We start from the raw sequence: 21,726 nt of genomic DNA, 5'->3' as shown, positions 1-21,726 counted from the left end.
ATGAGTTACATTGTGTTCGAATGTCTAGAGTATGGCAGAAATACTGCTGTGCAAATTCCTCTGGACTCACCTGGGTTGCTGATATGTCTGCACAGGGGCTTGGCACTAGGTGATATGAAATATGAATGTCCTTTCATGCTATTTTAGCTAACCTCAAGTAGAAAACCATCTGAAACATCAATATTTTGGGTCAGACTTTCCTAACTTTTGGTCACAGAAGTGAATGTTTCAAGGTTCCTCAATAAATTATTATATACCTTTGACTCCATGAAGACTTGCCCTCTACAGAACAAATCGGTTGTGTGGGGTGAAGACTGGAGAACAATGTTCCTTGTTGTTGAACAAGAGAATGGCATGATCAGATCTCAGTGGGAGCAATAAGAATAATAGATTGGGCAGTGTTGCCAATTGTATTTTACAAATATAGAAGCAACATTATATTCCCACCCAAACTTCTACATCCACGCCATGCCCCCATCAAGAGGTAGAGTACAGGGGCACCTGGGTGGCTCAGTGGGTTAAGCCACTGCCTTCCACTCAGGCCATGATCTCAGGGTCCTGGGATGGAGCCCCACATCCGGCTCTCTGCTCAGTGGGAGCATGCTTCCCTTCCTCTCTCTCTCTGCCTGCCTCTCTGCCTACTTGTGATCTCTCTGTCAAATAAATAAAAAAAAATCTTAAAAAAAAAAAAAAAGAGGTAGAGTACACATTTCCCTTCCCTAGTTTCCCATCCCCAGCCTTTGAAACTGGGTGGGTCTCTGCAACTGCCTGGACCAATAGAGTTTGGTGAAAATGACAAAATGGCACTCTGTGACTTCTAAGGTTAGGATACAAAAATGATATGCCCTTTCCCCATAGGACTCTCGCTTTTGGAATCCGGATATGATGGCATAAGGGAGTGTCCAAGAAACCCATGGAGAGGCCCACAAAGGGAACTGAGAATCATTGCCCAGGGTCCTGGTCTAGCTCTGGCCAATAGCGAGCACAACTGGCTAGAATGTGAGTGAACTGTTGTGAAAGTGGATCTTCCTGCCCCAGGTGAGCTATTACAGCTGCTGTGACACAGAGACACGAAGAGCTGTCTTCACTGGGGTCCCGGCCAAACTCGAGATTCATAAGCAAAATAATGAGTTACTATTGCTTAAAGCACTATGTTTTAGAGTGGTTTGTTACATGCAATAACCCAAACAGCTAATTTTAGTCGGCCTTAATTGAGGCACAGACAGTACCCAAGGAGCAAACTGTTCCTCCTCCTCAATATATCCCCCCTCCCAGCTTTCTTCCCCTGGTCTAAATCATCCCAGTTCCCTCTGCCTTTCCTTGTATCACCTACTTCTTCTTCATTGTTTTGATTACTCTTCCCTAAATCCCCTCTCAGGTTTTAAGACCCCAAGCTAGACACATTATGTTAATAAAGGCTTGATTAAAGCTGAGAGTAATTAGAGGATTAAGTGTAATTCCTACATTCTATTATCTTATTTATAGAACTTGATGGCAGGCTCTAAATTTTAACAGCAAGTGCTGAATTTAGGACTTAACCTGACACTGCGTTCCTTCCAACTTCAACAGACTTTAACATTTTCTGTTTAAATTAAATATTGCCAGCACCCAGAAAGTTATACGGGAGACCACAACAAACGCCCACCTAGTCTCTCTTGTATCAACTTTTCACCTTCACCATGTTTGCTATAGATTAAAAAGATAATAAAATGCAGATACAACTGACCAGCCCTCTCTGATTCTGTTCCCTCCCCCAGAAAAAAAATACTACTGTCCTCAGGGGTTTGTTCATCATTTCCATAACTGTTTCATACAATTATGATACATGTTTATATACATAAATAGTATATAATATTGCTTTCTTTTAAACATTTATTATAGATGAAATTTTTACATATCCTTCTGCATCTTATTTTTTGGATATGTTTATTTTAGCTCCTATGTGGTATTTTATTGTGTGACTATAGCCATAATTAATCAGATCCTCTGTTGATAAACACGTAGGTAGAATCTTTTTTTTTTTTTAAAGATTTTATTTATTTATTTGACAGATAGAGATCACAAGTAGGCAGAGAGGCAGGCAGAGAGAGAGAGAGAGGAAGGGAAACATGCTCCTCGCTGAGCAGAGAGCCGGATGTAGGGCTCGATCCCAGGACCCTGGGATCATAACCTGAGCTGAAGGCAGAGGCTTTAACCCACTGAGCCACCTAGCGCCCGGTAGAATCATATTTTTATTGTCACAGGTCATGCTGTAATGCACATTCTTGTACATGTCTTCTTCTGTACATGTGAAGAAGTTTCCTTAGGGCTGTACCTAGAGGATGAATTGAGAGTATTAAGGATACACACGACACTGGTTTAGAACATATTGACAAATTTTTTCTTTGAATGTGTTTCTGCCAATTCAATTTCCATCAGAATTGTTGAAAATTCCTGTTCCTTCAAATTCTTACCAAAATGTGGGATTATAAGACTTTCTGATTTTTGGCCATCAAGTGAATATGAAATGCAATTTAATGAGTTTTTCATTTCTTTGTTTACTAATGTTGTAGAGTTCTTTTGTACATTAATACTCTTTTTCTATTTCTCTAATTGATTTCTGTCCTTTTCCTATTCATTTGTAAGATTTACATACAAATCTTGAAGATTAACTTTTTGTTAACTATGTGTGTTGCAGATACTTTCTGTCAGCTTCATATATTGCATTTTAACTTTGTTCAGTGTCTGTTATTGAACTGAAATTTTAAAAACTTAATGTCAACTTTATTTATCTTTTCTTTTATGGTTTGCACTTTTTTCTGTCATTACTAAATGGGTCTGTTCCTTCCTGGAAATCGTTAAGTATCTTCTCTGTTTTTTTCCCAAATGCTTAACCATTTACTTTTTACATTTGGATCTTTCATTTTTTTCCACCCTAATTTATTTTTGATGTGATGTGAAGTAGGAGTCGATCTTTTTTCTACCTGGATAATTCATTGGTTTTGACCATGTTTTCTTTTTTTAAGATTTTATTTATTTATTTAGTTGTCAGAGCGTGTGTGCAAGCGGGTAGTCTGGCAGGCAGAGGTGTAGAGAGAAGCAGGCTCCCTGCGGAGCATGGAGGCTGGGAGCTCGATCCCAGGACCTGGCACCCAAAGGCAGTGGCTTAACTGACTGAGCCACCCAGGCGTCCCTTGACCATGTTTTCTGAATATTTAGTCCATCTTTGCTGCTCTGTAACACCATCTCAGACATAAACAACATTTCTATGTAAGTGTTTGTTGACTCTGGTATCTTTTTTCTGCTTTCCTGTTCTGTCTAGGCTTGTATCAAAGTCACTGTCTTAATTAACATAAGTTTATTGTAATATATGATAGAATAAGTATTTCCACTTTATTTTTCAGGATTATGTTAGTGATTCTTATTTTTTTCTTTTCTCTGTGAATTTTAAGATCAGCTTGTCATGCTCTTCAAAAACACTCTCTGGGATTTTGATGGAATTCATTTGTGGTAAAATTAACATCTTTGTAATTCTGAGTCTCTCCATTCATGACTGTACTGTATTATATCTCCAATTATTTAGGTCTTTTTGTTGTTGTTGCTCCCTTATAAGGTTTAATAATTTTATCCATAAACAGAATTGATTTTCATTATTCATGGATTTCATATTTGTGAATTTGTCTCCTCCCTAAAATTTATTTGTGACCCTTGGTCAATACTCACCGTACTTTCATGGTCGTTCACAAGCATGTGCAGTGTAGCAAAAAATTTGAGTTGACCAAGATACACCCATGTTCCCAGCCAAGTTCTGGCAAAGTGATGTTTTGCTAATTCTCATATTATAAACATCAGTATTCTTTCTGCAGTTTCATACTTTTTTGCCCTTTTTTGGTGATTTTACTGTTTAAAATGCCTCCCCTACCTTAAACATAGTACTGAAGTATTATCTAGTGTTCTTAAGTACAAGAGGGCTAGGGTGCGCCTTTTGGAGAAAACACATGTGGCATATAAGTTTTGTTCAGACATGAGTCATAGTGCTGTTGACTGTGAGTTTAGAGTTAATGAATCAACAATATATATTTAAATGAGGTCTTTTAAAACAGAAACACACATGAAACAAGGTTATATATTGATCAGTCAGTCAAAATGTGACCAGAAACTTTCAGGAACCCTACCTTGTATTTTCCCTAGGAGCAATGGTTCACTATTTGCTACTTGAGTGTTTGTGGCAATTTTATAGAACATAATTACTATAAATAATGAGAATCAACAACATCATAAACATTTTTTATTATATTTATTTCAAGATACCTTGTGTTTTATGTAATTGTAAACAGTATCTGCTTTTACATTATATTTTCTGGTTTGTTTTTACTGGTGTTGACGGTATTGATTTTGACATGCTAATCTTGTATCCCAGCTTTGTCATTGTACTACTAACTGTGGGAGTCTTGGTGAGTTTATTAGTTTGCTGGTGCTGCCCTCACGAAGTACCACAAACTGGGTGGTTCAGAACAACAGAAATTTATTGTCTCACTGTTCTGGAGGCTAAACATCTGAAATCAAACTCTTGGCAGGTTCCTGATCCCCCTCAAAAACTGTAAGGGACTCCTTCCTTTCCTCTTCCTAGCTCCTTTTGGTTGCTGGGAGTCTTTGGCATTCCTTGGTTTGTAGCCACATGACTCCAATCTCTGACTTTGTTGCCACCTGGCATTCTTTCTTGTGTGTGTCTATGTCCAAATTCACCTCTTCTTAAAAGGGCATCAGTCACATTGGATTAGGGCCCACCCTACCGAGGTCATCTTAAATTGATTATAGCTGCAAAGATCTGGTTTTCAATAAGGTCATATTCACAGGTTTTAGGAGTTAGGGTTTCAGCATATCTTCTGGGGAATGCAATTCAACCTATAACAGAAAGTTATTTTATCTTTCTGTACATCAGTTTTCTTTGGAAATAGTAACTGTGTTATTCTCAATTTAATTGCATTAGATTAGTTAATATTATTAGTTAATAATATATGGAAAATACCTAGAACTGTGCCTGGCCCACAGTAAGAATACAGTATGTATTAGCTAATTAGGGTCACTTGGGTGGCTCAGGTCATCACCTCAGGGTCTTTTGATCCAGCCCTGGATCAGGCTCTCTGCTCAGCAGGGAGTCTGCTTTTTTCCCCTGCCCTTCCCCCTTGTCCTCCCCCTGCTTGTGTGTGCACTCTCTCTCAAATAAATACATAAAATCTTAAAAAAAATACGTGTCAACTAGTTAAATTACTTTCATCTAATCACTTTTTTGAACACTGTTCCCAGTTTCAATAGTTTGTATGTAGATTATTTTGAATATACTCTGTAGATAATCCTGTTGTATGGAGATGGCAATTTTGTTTTTTCTAGTTTTTATACATTTTATTTTACTCTCTTACCTTATTATTGTAAGATGTCCATGATAATATTGTATAAAATCCATGATAATAGGATAGTGGACATCTTGTTTTGTTTGTGATTTAAATGGGAGTTATTCTATAATTTTATAGAATTTATTAAATATGATGATTGCTATAGATTTACAATGATGTCATTTCTCAGGTTAAGAAAGTTTATTTCCAGTTATAACTTTTAAAGGGGTTTTTGTTTTTAAAGATTTTATTCATTTATTTGAGAGATAAAGAGCATGTACTCAAGCACAAACAAGCAGCGGGGTGGGGATGAGGCGGGGGAGGGCAGAGGGAAAGGAAGAAGCAGACTCCCCGCTGAGCAGGGAGCCTGATGTGGAGCTCTATCCCAGGACTCTGAGATTATGACCTGAGCTGAAGGCAGAGGCTTAACCAACTGTGCAAGACAGGAGCCCCTAAAGGGTTTCAAAAATAAATTTTGAATGAGTATTAAATACTTTTAAAAAATGCATTTCTTAAGAAAATTATGGTGTTTTTCTCCCTTCAATATCAAGTCCCAAATTCTAGGAACCAGCAGCAAATGAAAGTTTGGGCTATGGGTTAGGAGGTGAGTGAAAACTAGCTGAAATCAGACTGGATTGAGAACAAAGGAAGAAACACAAATTAAATTTGAATGAATGTCTTGTTTTGCAGGTGCAAAGTGTTTGGATGTGGAGGACTAGCTTAGAGTTGGTAATAATAATTAATCATAATAATAATAATAATAGCCACATAATAAGTAATAATTCACATTAACATTCCTTACCAAATCCTTCCAACACAATGGAAATAAAAGGACATACGTTTCCTTTTGTAGTTTACAAAGTACAGTTATTTTGTGAGCTCATTCTAAAGAAGCACAAGAATTTAAAAAATCTGAAATAATGAAGAAAAAAATGTTTATATTACTTGGACACAGGAGACAATATAATTCCAATTTCATGGTTAGTCACAAAATCATCCTAAATAACTTGTTGAAATTCAGCCTGTAGTGTGGTTTAAATTCTGTCGTGGCCAACTCATCCCATCCCCAGTGGCTCAGGCTCTATGTGAGTCACGGGGAGGTTAATCATTCCCTCCCAGCCCACCCCTGTTCTTTCCTCCTAATCAAATAATTTTTATTGTTACTTGAAAGTTTGTTGCCCTGTGATAGATCATCTTTTCGGTATACGGACAAGGTAAAAACGTGGCTCAGGTCCATATAAAACATTCTGAAACCTATTTGTGATGACCGTTTGGACAGGCTTTGTAGCTAATGTATCTCTTCAGATGACAACTGGGTCCTGGCCTGAACTTCTGTACTCTTCTTCTGTTTATACCATCAATGAGTAATCTCTTGTTGTTTACACCTCAGGGGCTGATTGCCTCCTGACTTCAAATCCTCAGAGTGAAAAAAGCAGAGGAGAAGCAAGGAGCGCATGGTAATCTGGAGTCATTTCAGAGTTTCTGTGAAGTGAGAAAAACTCAGCGTTGTTTACTTCTTTACTTCTGAGCTATTAGTCCTAGTTGTCGGCACCAGAGTTGTCCATGATCCAAGGCTGTAAGTGCAAAAATCAAAAGGCAATTCAGGCATCTTTCTCGTTGGGTCTGGGACCTGCTTCAATAAGTTCCAGTGGAAAAAGGAATATTTCTCTCTGCTTACAACTTGTTCTTCGGGTTCCTAAAATGACCTACAAAAAAGTAAACGCTCTGTTAAGAGTTACAAATTATACTGAAATTGTCTTCCCGTTTTCTCCCTTGCCCCTTCCTTCTTTCCTTCTTTCACTTTTCCTCTTTCCCACCAACACACACCTCGCAGGTGTCCATCCTGTATGTCAGAGATGGGTAATATGTACAAAGTACCTAGCACAGTTTCTAGTTTACAACAAGTACTCAGTCAGTGGCCACTAGCCCTAATGAGAAAATGGCAAATTGGGACGCCTGGGTGGCTCAGTTGGTTAAGCAGCTGCCTTCGGCTCAGGTCATGATCCCAGTGTCCTGGGATTGAGTCCCGCATTGGGCTCCTTGCTCGGCGGGGAGCCTGTTTCTCCCTCTGCCTCTGCCTGCCATTCTGTCTGCCTATGCTCGCTCTCTCCACGCCACTCTCTGATAAATAAATAAAATCTTTAAAAAAAAAAAAAAAAAGAAGAGAACATGGCAAATTTTGGTGTGATTCATTATCACATGCAGTGAGCACCTTACCAAGGAGAGGCTTCCTCATGATGCCTTTTTCTGGTTAGAAGTTGATGTTTGTGATAGCACCGTTCACTGGTCAGAAAAAGGACAACGACAAAATTATGCAAAATCCAATTTCTAGTGGATTCCTGAGGGAGGGTGAAACAAAATCTCTCTGCAATTCTTGATCTGAACATTGGGCTAATGAGGACATGTGGCCATAGATGATTGGAAGATTGTAAAAGGTTAGTGGGTGACTCTTTAAAAATATATAAAGACTTTTTTCCCCCCAGTTTGGAGGACTGCTTTTTCTAAGTTCGCACACAAATTCCTTTTTATAGCGGGTAGGCTGCCTTTCTCAGCTGCACACTGTCATTCCTAAACAATCCTAGAGCTAAAAATTTTAAGTGCTGTCACCCCAAATTGCTAGACAGAACTTACTCTTTAATTTGTCTGTCACTCTGTCTGTCACTCCCCTTGCACTTTGTGGCAAGGCATTGGTTCAACTGTCATCACTGGAGTTCCTTTCCAGTAAAAAGAGAGGGCCTGTTTTACTCCTGTGATGACCAGAGTGGTCACCTATGGCTGCCCAGGGCTATTTTGACCTTCAACTTTGGTGGGGCGGGGGAGTCCTGCTGACAAAGTACAAGTAACAAATCTTTATTCTTTTTACATGACTGATCCCTCACCTCAAAACTGTCAATTAGTTGTAAAGACTCAAAAATTGAGAAGCAATGATGGGGATAGATTTAGAAACTGGTCACCCCAACATTTAATTATGGTTGTACTTTAAGCAAATGACTCATCATAGCGCTGAGCTCAGCAATGCTTCAGAGAGGCAGGTAAGAAGTGAATTTGGCTTCCCTAATGGAGGATGTAAGGAACTTACAGACCAATGGGTGGGAAAGACCATTAAATAGCGAATTACTCTTCTTGACTTTCACTGATTTGGTATATCTAACCTGGGGGGAAACACTTGGAGGGGAATAATTTACTGTGTTCGCCTGCCTTTTTCTCACTCTCTGAGCATGGGATTTCTGGAGGCAGAACCTGCTAAAGGATGCTATCGGGCTCCAAGGAGAGGGAGAGACTGTGTCACAATCGAGCCTGAGAGATAGGGTCCCAAGAATAGTCAAAAAATGAACTTTCGTTTAATCTCTACCTCCTGATCCAAATTCTTTCTGATTGCTGCAAGAAGTCTTTGGGTGAGTGTAGTGGTAAAGAAAAAGCATCTCCTACAGTCCAATGTTATGACATTATCTCTTCCTGCTCCCAAATGGGGATCCTTGACCCCTGTCAATGTGGAGGTACATCTTCCTCTCACCTGCATCTGCCCTGGTACTAGGCCACAAAGCATGTTTGGGGTGTGTGTGTGGTTTCTAACAAAGACTTTAATAACACAGGGTTTTGTTCTGTGGACTCTATATATAGCGTTCTTCTACCTGTGATTTTGGCTTTAGACTCTAGGGGATGGGATGGGGTGCAGGTTGAGGATGATCTTGGTGCTCTTCTCTGTGCTGTTCAAAGACCACACTCTTCTTTAAGTCCCCTCCCTAAGGTTGGCACTTAGTTTGACCTCTGTGCCTCCTTGATCCTCTGTCCACACTGTCCTGTTCTCTACTGAGCTCACATTCTACATCCTGGAGGATGAGGGGAGATAAGGCTGATCTACAGTTCCACTCCTCATCAAACAGAGCCCCAAATGGGTTTGATTTTGCAGTGAATGCACATCTTGGGCCTTTGTTCTGGGACCTCTGCGAAAGTAGTGACAGCTATCTTTTTTTTAGTGTTATAAATGAACGACTTGATTTTTAAAATGAGGGGTGCCTGGTGGCTCAGTGGGTTAAAGCCTCTGCCTTCGGCTTGGGTCGTGATCCCAAGGTCCTGGGATCGAGCCCCGTATCAGGCTCTCTGCTCAGCAGGGAGCCTGCTTCCTCCTCTCTCTCTGCCTGCCTCTCTGCCTACTTATGATCTCCGTCTGTCGAATAAATAAATAAACAAAATCTCAAGAAAAAATGAAATTATTCAAGGAAAGAATATGAGGAGAGGTTGGAGGACATAAAACATTTTAAATACTTCACCTACTGATGATTTCATTTTTTTTTTTTTAACACGTCAAGTTTTGGAAATGTGAACAGGCTAACTTTTTCTGGATCTTTAAAGGAAGGATCAATAGTTGGAGAATACATACCTACCTCTGCAAAAATTATTTTTCAAATAACTCTCTAGGAGGTGGCACTATTAATTTTATGTTAGTCTTCTTGTGTAGAATGTTCTAAAATAATGTGATTCCCATAGCTCAGTTTACATTTGTCCCTTAATCTCCCACCCCTCTTGCCATGTGATGAGCTAATATTTTTCTGACTGGCTTCCTTTCTCTCCTTCTCCTCAAATTTCAGTCAAAGTCCATTTTGGGAACTTGTGCTTATAGTTTAGAAAACTTTATTGATGAGAGGCTTTGCTCTAATTTATAATTAAGGAGCCAGAATTCTATGTCCAAGATGCTTTTTTAAGTGCCAACAAAGTGTTTTAATTTACATACTAAAGTCTTTGTTTTTTTCTTAAACCTTTTGGACTTGCTTGATACATTTATCAAGTATGATTCCAAAAGTTCTTACTTTTGGAAGAACTGGGCAATGTGCAGTGTGTGCTTAATAGATAACGTTAATAAACTCACACTCAATCATAACCCTAAAAGCCACTTACATCTGGATTTACTGGCAATGAAAAGAGACATTACAGAACTTTGGGAATTTGATCAAGGCGCCAAATACTAGTCTTAGATTACAAAATTGTAGAATCTAACTACTTGGAAAAACAAAGCAATCAAGGACAGACTTTTGGTAAAAGCTTTGCACTGTAGATTAATAATTAATGTGTTAAATGTACTTTGTAATAAACTCTATCATCATGGATTACTTTTGATAGCTAAATTGGCAATGATACCCCAGTGTGGCTTCATTGACTCAGGCTTTCAATTTTACTTGCTAGATTTATCAGGTTAAATGACAATGAACCTATTATAGGCCTATTTTAACTTGTTTAGAAATCATAATTAATTTAAAAATATTGATGGAGACTGCAAAAATTATACAAAAATTGGCAAAGTAACAAATAACAGGGAAGGTCTTTAAAAGAGAAAGTGGCATAATCTAATTTTAAGGTAAATAAGTAGCATTCAGAAGGGAAAAGCATTTCAAAGGAGATAATTAATGTTTTTCATTCAAGAGAGTGTTGAAGGTAGTGCTATCTGATTATTATATGTGGATAATAAAGATGAAATATTCAGTAAGTTAGTCTAAAAATAGTCAAATATTTCAGAAACAAAGCAAGTAAATCATATCTTATAATTTGTATATAATTTAATTTATATATATATGAATTATGTTACACCAACTCTGAGGTCAGAAATTAGAAGTAGCCATAAGAATGAAATGTTTGGAAGACTGAGAAAAATATCCATTGTGATGTGTTTAAATCCAGAACTCTCAGCATTTTTTTCAGAAATTGAATATAAATCCCATCAGAATCCTTTGGAACACACGGAGAATGGCAAACCAAACAGACCATCTCTTAGAAAAGTGAATTTTATTTCCTCAATCTTTGCCTTAACCTTAAGGAAATTGCATTTATTTCTATTTTCATAGGGTACTCCATTTTCAGAAGAGGGATATTCAAGGGTCATGCTGAGTTAAGGTACAAGGTTACTGCAAAAATCTGTAATTCATCACTTGTTTTGAGAGTCCCTTTTTCCCTACCCCCAAGAACAATAATCTCACTAACACTTAGAACTATACTTGTTGCAAAGGATTTTTGTTTTTCCATTGTATGATGTTGTTCATTATTTTAAAACTCAGGCAAAGCAATACTGTATTTTTATTATGGTTTAATAATACTATATATTTATTATGGGTATATGTAAATAATTATCTGAGAAAAAAAAATTGCCACAGACAACAGTGGGGACTTCCATAGAAGAAATAGAGATTGAAGTCTTTATTTGAAGATCAAAGGGGACTGAAGCCACAGAGCATCCTCACACACACTATTATATTTTAGACTGGAAAGATTTGTTAAGCCTTTCCTCTATGTTCATCTCAACTAGTAGCTGAGAACATAATATATTTTAGCTACTTTGAATACATCAGTGAACAAAGCCCATGACCTCACAACTGACACCCTTGTGGGGAGTACAGACTAAAAATAACAGACGTAAAAACCAAGTAGATTAAATAGGATGTTAGAAGATGATAATTAGTATAGAGAAAGAAAAAGAAAAGTTTGGAAGGAGGTGAGGGATTACCTACAGGGATATTTGGGTGAAGAGCTTTCCAAGATGAGAGATCAGTCAAGGCCAGATCCTTCAGGGTGGTGTGCCTGTCCCCTCGAGGAATTGCAAGGTCACTCATGTGGTTAGAGCAGAATGAGGAAGAGATTAAGGAAGTCAGACAGACAATACAAACCATGGTGAAGACTTTGGTTCTTCCTTGAAGGGAAACGTGGAGCTATGACAGGAGTTTGAGCAGAGGAATGACACAATCTCACTTGAGTTTGAAAATCTCCCCACAACTATTGTGTTGAGGTAGTCTATAGAGGACAAGGTTCTCTGGGAGGCTAGTCAGGAGCTCAGGCACTAATCTAGGGGAGGGCTGAGGTGGCTCAGACCCAGGAAGGTGCAGTGGAAATAGTGAGAAAAGGACACAGTTTGAACATATTTTGAAGGAAAAATGGACAGGATTTCTTGAGATTGGATGAGGGCAAAAGAGAAGAGGAAGGTAAGGTAAGGGTAAAAGTGAAGAGAAACTCCAACATTCTTTGACCTAAACACCCGTAAGGAGGGAGTTGCCATCAATGGAAATAAAGGGAAGACTGAGCTTCCCAGATATCCCCTAATATTGTCTTTAAGAATATCTAGGTCAGCAGCCAAGTAGGAAATGAGATGTGAGAATCTTGAGTTTGGAAGATGAGTCTGGAGTGGATATATGTGTCTGTGCTTGGGAATCATCAACGGGATGATGGTGTTTAAGATCCTGAGGTGGATGAGACTGCCAAAGCAGTGAGAGTAGGGAGCGATGAGAAGATCAGGGACCCTGTCTCTCTTCATGCTGCAAGCATGAAACACACACTTAGTGAGATAACTATGTAATTGCAATAATGAGCAAGTGCTATGAAGGAAAACTTCATGGGGCTCTGGGGTGTAAGATGGTCAGGGTGAACCTCCCACAGAATGCAGCCCTTTCAAGGAGACTAGAAGGAGAAGTAGGAAAGAGTCAGCCTGAAAAAGCAAGAGAGGTTGAATGAAGAGAACCAGGGCAGAGCAGTTGCATGAGCAAGCGACCCGCTTGTGGGGGGCCATGGGGGCCAGTGCACCTGGAACAGAGCCGGGGGGTGGGGGGTGGGGGGGACGGGCAAATGTGGCAAGAACTTGGTATGCCAGGGGGTAGGTGACATGAAATGTGGTTGAAGGGGAAGGTAGGAACAGGATTGAGCAAGGGGCTGCAGGCCACATGAGGATTTTGAACTGCTGAGCAAATGCTAAGAAGAAAAAGACTATAAAGCAATGAATTAAAATCTTTTAGCAGAAAAGAGCTGAATAATGAAGAGGACAGTGTAACATCAGTTTCTGCTTAAAATGTGTGTTAAACACGAGGGAGAGCGCAGGATGAATGAATGGCAAAGTGACAAAACAGGCTTTTCAGGTACAATGACTGAAACCAAAACAAGGTGGGATTGTGAGTAATATTTAATTTTACGGCCATTTCATTTAAAAAAACTGAAAACTTCACAAAAACTAGACAGGAATAATAGAAAGCAGGCATGGTGTGGCTGGAGATGTGACCCTCAGATTGAGAGTTGTAAAAGCCTTTTTTTAAATTGGAAAGTAGAATGACACCGGGCGTGTAAAATAATGAATGATACGGAAGCAACCAGGTGGCCGGCCCCATTTGTCCTCTGTTGTAATGTTAGAACAGGTCATGGTTAACGAGTGGTGACAAGCTGTTTTCCATCTACCCTGAGAATCCAAAAAGAAAAAAAAAAAAAAAAAGAGCCTCTACCAAGGATTGAGAAGAGGTTGGAGTAAGAATGTTTTGACATGACAATATGTGATAATAAATTTTGTAGACTTACCTTTCCTGAAAGTCTTTAGGAGCCAGATGGGCTGCAGGTTGACAATGTTTAAAATAAGTTAAATACAGTGAATCTTAGGGTGCTTTGCTACTTGGACTTATTTGTTATAACTGCCCCTAACTAGGAAATCATTCCAGGAGGTGGGAATAAGGAGACTTAGTAGTTAGCACAGAGGGTTAGCAGGAGGAGTTTTGTAGGAAGAGTTACTGGGGCAATGAGGGGTACCTGCAAAAGCTCCGGTGTATCATGCAGGGAGTTCTGTGGGTTCTCCCACAAAATATGCAGTTAAATTTGCCAATTTGGTAGGCAGAGTCTCATCTGCTTGGGAAGGTATACAAAAGCAGAAGGACACAATTCTTCTAGCCCCGTGTTTTCGTGACTGCAATGGATAGCTAGTCCTGAATCAGAGGGAAGATCTTAAAAACCTTAAAAAGCGAGTAAGATTCCTTGACAACCAAATACTAAACAATCTTACAGAAATGTCTTAAAGAACAATCTCATTAGCTCCTTCCTTCCTCCCCCCACCCCACCTTCTTCCCTTCCTCCTTTTGTTCAAAAATGGTAATTGAGTTCCTTCTTTGTGCCAGGAGCAGCACTAAGCTTTTGACTGCTCCTTATCCTTAGGGAGTTTCCTCTAGTGGGGAAGACAAATAGTAAACAAGGAAATGAACAAATCTGATGTGTCCTATGAAAGTAACGCACCAGGCAGGGAGGGAACAGTACGGATCCAGCTGGGGCAGGGAAGTCATGTGAGATCAGAGGTTTAGGGAAGTTTTCTCGGGGAGTTTATATTCGAACTAACACCTGAGGATGAGAAGCTGATAGTCTGAGGCTTTAGATCATCCATCCCCATTCACATGCCCTGTGCTAGTTCAAGTGACTTGGATATAATTTTGTTCTTTTAAAAAATCTTACATGGTGAAGCTTTTATGTCAGTTTATGACAACTTTTAGAAATCCTCACAGTCCTATTACTGAAGTTATAGCTTCCATTTACTTGCAGGCATAATTCTTGATCAACATCTATTTTTCAGCCATCTTAATGCAATGGAAGCCTGGTACTGTAACACTAAGAGTTGCTGGTACAGGCTCAATAGGAAAAGAATTGTTTGTTAAATAAAATGTTCACCAACAGTTTGCACGTTTAACTGTAGGGGGAGTGAATATTCCTAATAGGAAAAAGTCCACTGCAAAAAATGAATCTAATGGTTACTAGGGATTTGGAAATATCATCAAAATATAAATATTGCTATATTACCAAGATTGCATATTACTCTGTATTATTAAATTATAAAAAACTCAACTTTTACTGCAAACAGGTTTTGAATGCTCAACGTTCTCATGCCATTTAACTAGAACACATTTCTCTAGATACAAATGGATATATTAACTTCCATAAAAGTGTTATCTTTTTACAGTATATTTAATTCAGATCCAGTTTCTATTTCCACTAAAATAATTGCTTATAATACACACATTCGATTTTATATGACTAATTAGAACAGTGTATGGGAAAAAATAGGTTTGCAGGTAATATTGAAATTAAATATGTTAATCTGTACCTCTGTGTGCACATTTTATATGAGCTTTAATTTGCCAAATAAATTATAGTTCTGTGTTTATAAGGTGCCCTTGAAAGAGTGTCCTATTTTTGAGCACTAATACCATGGGGAAACAAATATACAAAGCTTTTAGCTATAGGCTACACTTGCATAAATTAAGGCAAGAGCTGTTGGTTGGTAAGTAGAGCTATGGTATCCTTAGCTTTTTAAACACTCTGAATTGTTAACACAATTTTTTTTAGTATGGTTACTAATATTAAGATAATAAATAATATTTAGTTTCAATATCGCACCCTTCAGCCAGGGCATAAATTCATTTTGAATGCTGTGTTGAATTAATGTATAATAAACATACCGCAGTTTGCTATCAGGAATTCTCAATGAAATGCAGGAAGTCAGTTCTTTGCTTATGCATTAGCACTGGCAGTCTTGCTCTGTTTAATTTTAGCTATTTATAAAATTGCTCTACTGACAGTCCTCTTTATTTTAATGTGATTGTTTTAAGGTTAACCAGAAATGGTACAGTGTGTTTTCTGAAATAGGTTATAGTGCTGATGTAGGAATACGGGTCCTTCACAAAAATCCCTTTCACAATTAGCCACCTGCAACCAGGACACCCAGCTGCCTAATTGGGTGAATTGTGGGGTTTCCCGTGGGGCAGGCAGGGGCTTGCGAAGATGCTTTTGAGTATCTCAGAAGGGAGCTGGAGCACGGAGGACTTGGGAAAACAGTGTTGCTGATAGAATTAGATTCTGATAGCAGTGGCAGCAATTGCCAACTGCTTCTGAGACAAATGACAGCTGTATTTAAAATGTTATTTATTATTATCTAATAGGTTGGCTCCTTTTTATGACATTTAAATAACTTCTAGGACTTTCTCTTTAAAAGTGGCTCCGGGGCTTCAATCTTGATGGAGTCCAGTGTATTCCCCAATTGGACCCAGGTTTGCAACCCAAGGGAATAGTAAGGAAGTCTTCAAAAAGGATAAAAGCTTATATTACTCTGTATCTGTCAGCTCAGATTACCATGACAAAATACTCTAGATTGGTTGCCTTAAACAACAGAAATTTGTTTTCTCACAGTTGTGTAGGCTGAAAGTCCAAGATCAGGATGCCAGCATGGGGTGGTTCTGGTACCAGCTCTCTTTTGGGTTTGTAGCTGGCTGCCATCTTGCTGTGTCTTCACTAGCAAGGAGAATGAATGAGCTCTGGTATTTCTTCTTATAAGGATGTTAATGCTCTTGGACCAGGGCTCTTCTCTTATGGCCTCATTTAACCTTAATTACTTCCACAAAGGCCCCATCTGCAGATACAGTCACATTGGGGTTTAGGGTTTCAGCATATGAATTTTGGCGAGACACAATTCAGCCCATAACATATTCTAAATTATTTAATATAGGATTTTTAAAAATAGGGGTTTTAAAATAGGGAATCAAAATGGGGGGTTTTTTGGTGCCAAAGAACCCCTTGGCAGTTTGGTAAGCCTATGGACTCCCTCTCAGAATAAAGTGTTTAAATGTATAAAGTAAGTTACATAGGGTTACAAAGGAGACCAATTATATGGAAAGGCAGTTAGCAAAATATTAAGACTTGATTTAGAAATATGTTTCGTTTTTATTAACACATTAGTTAACATGCTCTAGTAGTTTGTCTAATAACTACCATAATTTTGATGTAGTGTTGGATAAAATGATATTTTGAAATATTTGTAATAACTGTAATTTGAAAATGTTTATGATTTTTATAGGTGACAAAATCACAGTCCTGGTAATAATATCATGAGCGGTTCCTAACATCCATAATGGAAGGAAATGTAACATTTTAATCATAGATAATGTGATAAAAGTAAAATTTTTGTTTTTGTACAAATTCAAATACTTTCTTACTTTTATGTATGGACAACAAGTTAAGAACTCCTGGACAGTTCACTTTTTGAGACGTGTTTGCAATTTTAAAAATTGTTTTTATATTACTAATGCTTATAATCATAAAAAAGTCAGCTATTATTTACTTAATAATGGAATTATTCATAGTTTTTGTTACAGTGTAATGTGGTTTTAAAAGAATATTTTAAAATTTAGGGTTTTCAGCTGGGACTAAAATTGGTGTAAGAAAAGGTTAAAATGGTAAAATTATTTTAATAACTCACTCCATTTATAAAGGAATTTTTACAGTATGAGGATCCATTTTTAAATTCACTTGCCAAATACAGGCATACTTCCTTTTTGTAAGTGACTGATTTAGGAAAGCCATATATTTTGTGGGCATTGCTAAAATTCCCATCAAAGAAAAATAAATCTGGGTTCACTCTCTATGAAATAGTGCATCTATGATTTTATCTCACGGTAGTTTCTCAGCTTGGTCCTTTCAGAAAAGGAAAATATGTAACCAAAAAAGCAAAACTATTTTCCTTACTGAAGACAAAAGACTGCTTCCCCAAAAAGCCCATATAAGAGGAGGCAGTATCTTCAGGAAGCATGATTGGAATGTTGAGAAGTCCTACTTGAGTAGAAGCCCTGGACAAAATTAAGCTCTGGACACAGAATTTGGGGTACTTTAAGAAATTTTGAAATAGCCAGCCCACCTTACGGGGCAGAAGTTTGATAATATAAATCACTTAAGAAATGCTTCAATCTGGGCCTAATGAGGCTGGGCATACCCAGGCTGCTGTTTCCTTTAGTAAGTACCAATTACCAAGATGGGATACGTTATAAGAAAAGGAGCCAGGTATATTTCAAGTCAAGTCTGAGGATATCAGGTATTTTCAGTGAAATGCACATTTAGTATTTATGACTTCCTGTTCTGTGTTCTGTTCCCAGGATCCACAAAAAATATTTAGCTTCCTTATTTGTGTCTGTCTTTTTAGATATTTCATCATCTTACAGAAAACCTTGTAGTTGTCATAATAATAGTTTGTATGATGCCCAAAACTTGCTTAAGAAATGTATCTTTATTATATTTGCTGGCCAGATGATGAAATCTAGATGCCAAAGGTTTAGTGGTTTGTCCAAGACCACAGCACTGGGATACTGCAATATTTGGACTAGAGCCTAAGTTTTTATGTCTGACTCCCATGTTCTTTACATAGACGATGTGGCCTTATTTTAAACCTCTTTAAGGAATGGACAGAGTAACACAGGAAATCACATTTTAAAAAATATCCAGTAGATCTACTTATTAATACTTGGTCAATAAATATAAATATAAATATTTGGTCAATAATGGCTACAGTGTGACAAGGTAATATTCTAGGCACTGACATTACGATGGGACCAAAACAGACGTGGTCTCTAAGTGAAGCTTACACACAAGTGAGATGAGATGAAATATAAAATTATAGTAATGACGATGCACTCCATGTGGGAGGGGCTGGGTTTGCTTTAGTGGACGTCAATATCTGAGCATATTGAGTTGTGTCCTTCATGGTGTTCTTTGCACTGCATATACACGTAGCATTGTCACTCAGAATATGGGAATAGGTGTCTTTCTGCCTGTGTTGAATCCTTGTTCCTTCATGTACTTACTCGTATGATCTTGGCCAAGCTTATTACCCTCCATGTCCCTCAGCTGCTTCATCTATAAAGAGTGATAACCACAGTACCTACCTCAAAGAATTATTGTAGAGAGATAAAGCACAGAATAGTCCCTGATACATAGAAGTGCTTCATAAATGATAGCGGTTATGATTTTTGTTGTTTTTTCTTCCCTTAGTGTATGACGAGTATTCCCTTGAACTTGCTCTTACAGCTTGCTCTGGGTTGATGCCTACAATTAATACCTGCTAATCCTGATGCCATCACCACTGATGTGGTCCAGGCCCTGATGTCTTGACTTAGAAGAGTGTCTTTGCAAGTCTTGTATCAATGGGATCTGGTACATTTCATAAACCTCTGCCTAAGGCCTGTGTTAAGACTCAGCTTTTCACCTTTAGTCTTAAAGGAGGCAGAGATGGGCCTCATATCTTTGTTGAAATTCTGCAATATGCAATTTGAAGTTGGATTGACCTTCAAGCTGACGAAGTAAAATAAACAGTTTTATAAATGAAAATGGCTAATCTGAAATAGATCACAGCTAAGAACTTCATTTTTTATTCATTCTCTTCATACAAGGTTGATATCATACAAGTGAAGATCTAATATTGTGCTTCATTGTGGGTCTCACTGAAGATGCAGTTAGAGGAAATTAAGGACACAACAGACTGGCAGAAACCGGAGAATGTGTCTGTAGTCCCTTATACCAAAGAGTTATTATATTTAAGTGTAGCTGCACTTAATAAAAAAAAATAATTACTAAAATTTTACTGTTAGATTCTTTTTCTTTTGAACTGTTCTGGGTTCCTAGAAATCAACTTAAACTGACATTTTTAACTTTTTCTTCTTTTTAATGTTGCAGAGTATCACAAAGTTTAGGAAATCTGCCTGAAGGTGTAGACGATTAGGTCCTTCAAACTCACATCTTTTAAAGAGTACTTTGTAGCAATTGAAAATCTATTATTGAGAGGCCAAATATTTACCAGAGAAAATATAATAAAAGAAATTTTAATAGTGGGGGAACATAAATCACAGCATCTGAACATCTCCTCGTACTTGCCGACAGGTAAACCCTAGTGGCTTTGCACCAAAGAGAAGCTCCAAAATTGGTCTAAGAACTTGCTCTTGAGACTCACTGAGCAGTCTGGGCAACGACCCCACTCGTTCTGGTTTTGAAAGTTAAGTTCAGGAAAGGCAGTGGACCTGGCTGCCTTAGCGGGGACAGGCTGAGGGTAATCAATGAGCACCATGCTTGCGGCTAGCTAGAACCGTGGAACCGTGCAGTCCTATTCTGTATGTTAACACCAAGATCGATGGCCTAGAAGAGGTGTCCCCTGCACATTTCCAGAGCAACCTCCAACTTGCTGCAGATCCTCACACATTCACATACACATGTACCTAAAGCTGAGCTTGTGGAAGGGCATTTGCATTTGAACCTTTTAAAGGTCTGAGACCCTGTCTCACTCACATGTTGTCCTCTTGGTTCTTGATTTTTTTTTAAGAGATTTTATTTATTTATTTGACAGAGACAGCAAGAGAGGGAACACAAGCAGGGGGAGTGGAAGAGGGAGAAGCAGGTTTCCCTCTGGTCATGGAGCCTGATGTAGGGCTCAATCCCAGGACCCTGTGAATATGATCTGAGCCCAAGGCAGACATTTAACAACTGAGCCACCCAGGCATGCCTGGTTCTTCATTTTTGGCTCCAGAAACTTACAACCCCGACTGCCCTGGGAAACATTGTTTATCTCTTTATACTATTTTTCTTCCCTGTATCTTAGAAATGCAACTCTTCTTGATTTACCCAAGTGGTGCTTATGTCTAATCATTCTATTAAGCTGACCACATCAGCACTTTTAATATGATGGTTCTGTGACTTTACATATAAAACTTACTAAATAAATGTTTATTGAACTTAATTATACATCGTTTAGGGTAAAGTATGTTCAAAGGATGCACCCGTCTAAATCTAGCAGTGTTACAAGTATATCTAACTAAATTAACCCCCAAAATTGTGTAATAATTGAAAAAAATGGGGGGGGAAATTCTAGAAAGTGTATCAAATATAGAGATGGATCCAGTTACTGACTTAAATTCTTATCTAAAGTCCTACCTTCTTATATAGTCTTGGTATTCTTGAAACACTGGGTTCCTGTGATGTGTTGTTTTTTCCTTTCACGTTTTGTGTTAATGTTCCAAGAGGGAGACAACCAAAATATCATCGTTGATTTAAATCTCTCCGGAGACACCCAATACCACTGATCGTCTCTTTCCTCTGATTCTCCTCTGCAGAAATTCGGTGTCCAGATGTTTCAGAATCCAGATGGCCTATGAATCCTCTATCACCCAGAAAGGAGGAAAATATGCATGAAAGTGGAACACTGAAAAGAAAAAAAAATAATTTAGTGTTGGCAATGTAATGGTGACATACAGGGCTCAAGGAGAAACTTCCTTTCTGAAAGCAGCAACTTAATAAAATGCATGTTGTAGGCTCTATCAGCAAGCCAGATTTTCATTCCTGCCTCTTCTTTCCATCACCATTAAGAGGCTTGCAGAGAGCCACACTGTTTAAAGGGCAGACAGCATGGAAGAACTATCATGTACAATTTAAAGTAGCAGCTAAAATTGGAATGGTCACAAGAAAGCCTGTTTCTTTGCAATTAAATTGACAAGCTGTCTATGATTACCCTAGGGAACTTGGCAGCTGAGTGATAAAAAGACTGCAGAGTGTTGAAAGGTCTAACGCAACATACTAGGTGGACAAAGACCACATCTGCTTAATATACTGATTGGGAGAGTTCTGGAATGTACTTGGCTAAATTAGCCGAGGAGGGATACTAATGATACTTTTTCTTCTCAAAGATCCTCTGCTCAGACTCATTTTAGAAATTACCCACAAATATTTGGAAGCATGCATTATAAATAGAGTAGTAAAATACCTGATGTTA

General features: G+C 38.3%; 2 long non-coding RNA genes across 8 annotated transcripts in view; one reads left to right on the top strand and one right to left on the bottom strand.

Annotated features, from left to right (window-relative positions):
* LOC106005795 overlaps positions 1-21,297 on the top strand; it is a 66,045-nt gene extending 44,748 nt beyond the window's left edge. The window contains exons 5-6 of one of the 6 annotated variants that reach the window (XR_001179421.2): positions 859-1,038; positions 21,071-21,297. This is a non-coding gene — a long non-coding RNA (uncharacterized LOC106005795). Of the gene's footprint in view, positions 1-858; positions 1,039-18,962; positions 19,488-21,070 lie in introns of those variants that run through there. The other 5 variants (XR_001179426.2, XR_001179423.2, XR_001179422.2 and 2 more) reach the window with 5 other exon arrangements.
* Positions 5,751-21,302, bottom strand: LOC106005796. 2 transcript variants are annotated; one of them, XR_001179428.2, is made up of 4 exons: positions 21,210-21,302; positions 20,892-21,117; positions 7,590-7,655; positions 5,751-7,078 (listed from the first exon to the last, which is right to left on the bottom strand). It is a non-coding gene; the product is annotated as an uncharacterized LOC106005796 (long non-coding RNA). The 2 variants fall into 2 exon arrangements; XR_006601806.1 differs by lacking the exon at positions 7,590-7,655.
* Positions 21,303-21,726: the final 424 nt, after the last annotated feature.

This window comes from Mustela putorius, unplaced genomic scaffold (assembly GCF_011764305.1).
Source record: "Mustela putorius furo isolate JIRA1106 unplaced genomic scaffold, ASM1176430v1.1 tig00003853_pilon_pilon_pilon, whole genome shotgun sequence".
NCBI lineage: Eukaryota > Metazoa > Chordata > Mammalia > Carnivora > Mustelidae > Mustela > Mustela putorius.
Note: the sequence above shows the minus strand (reverse complement) of the source record. Positions and strands in the feature narration are given on the sequence as shown.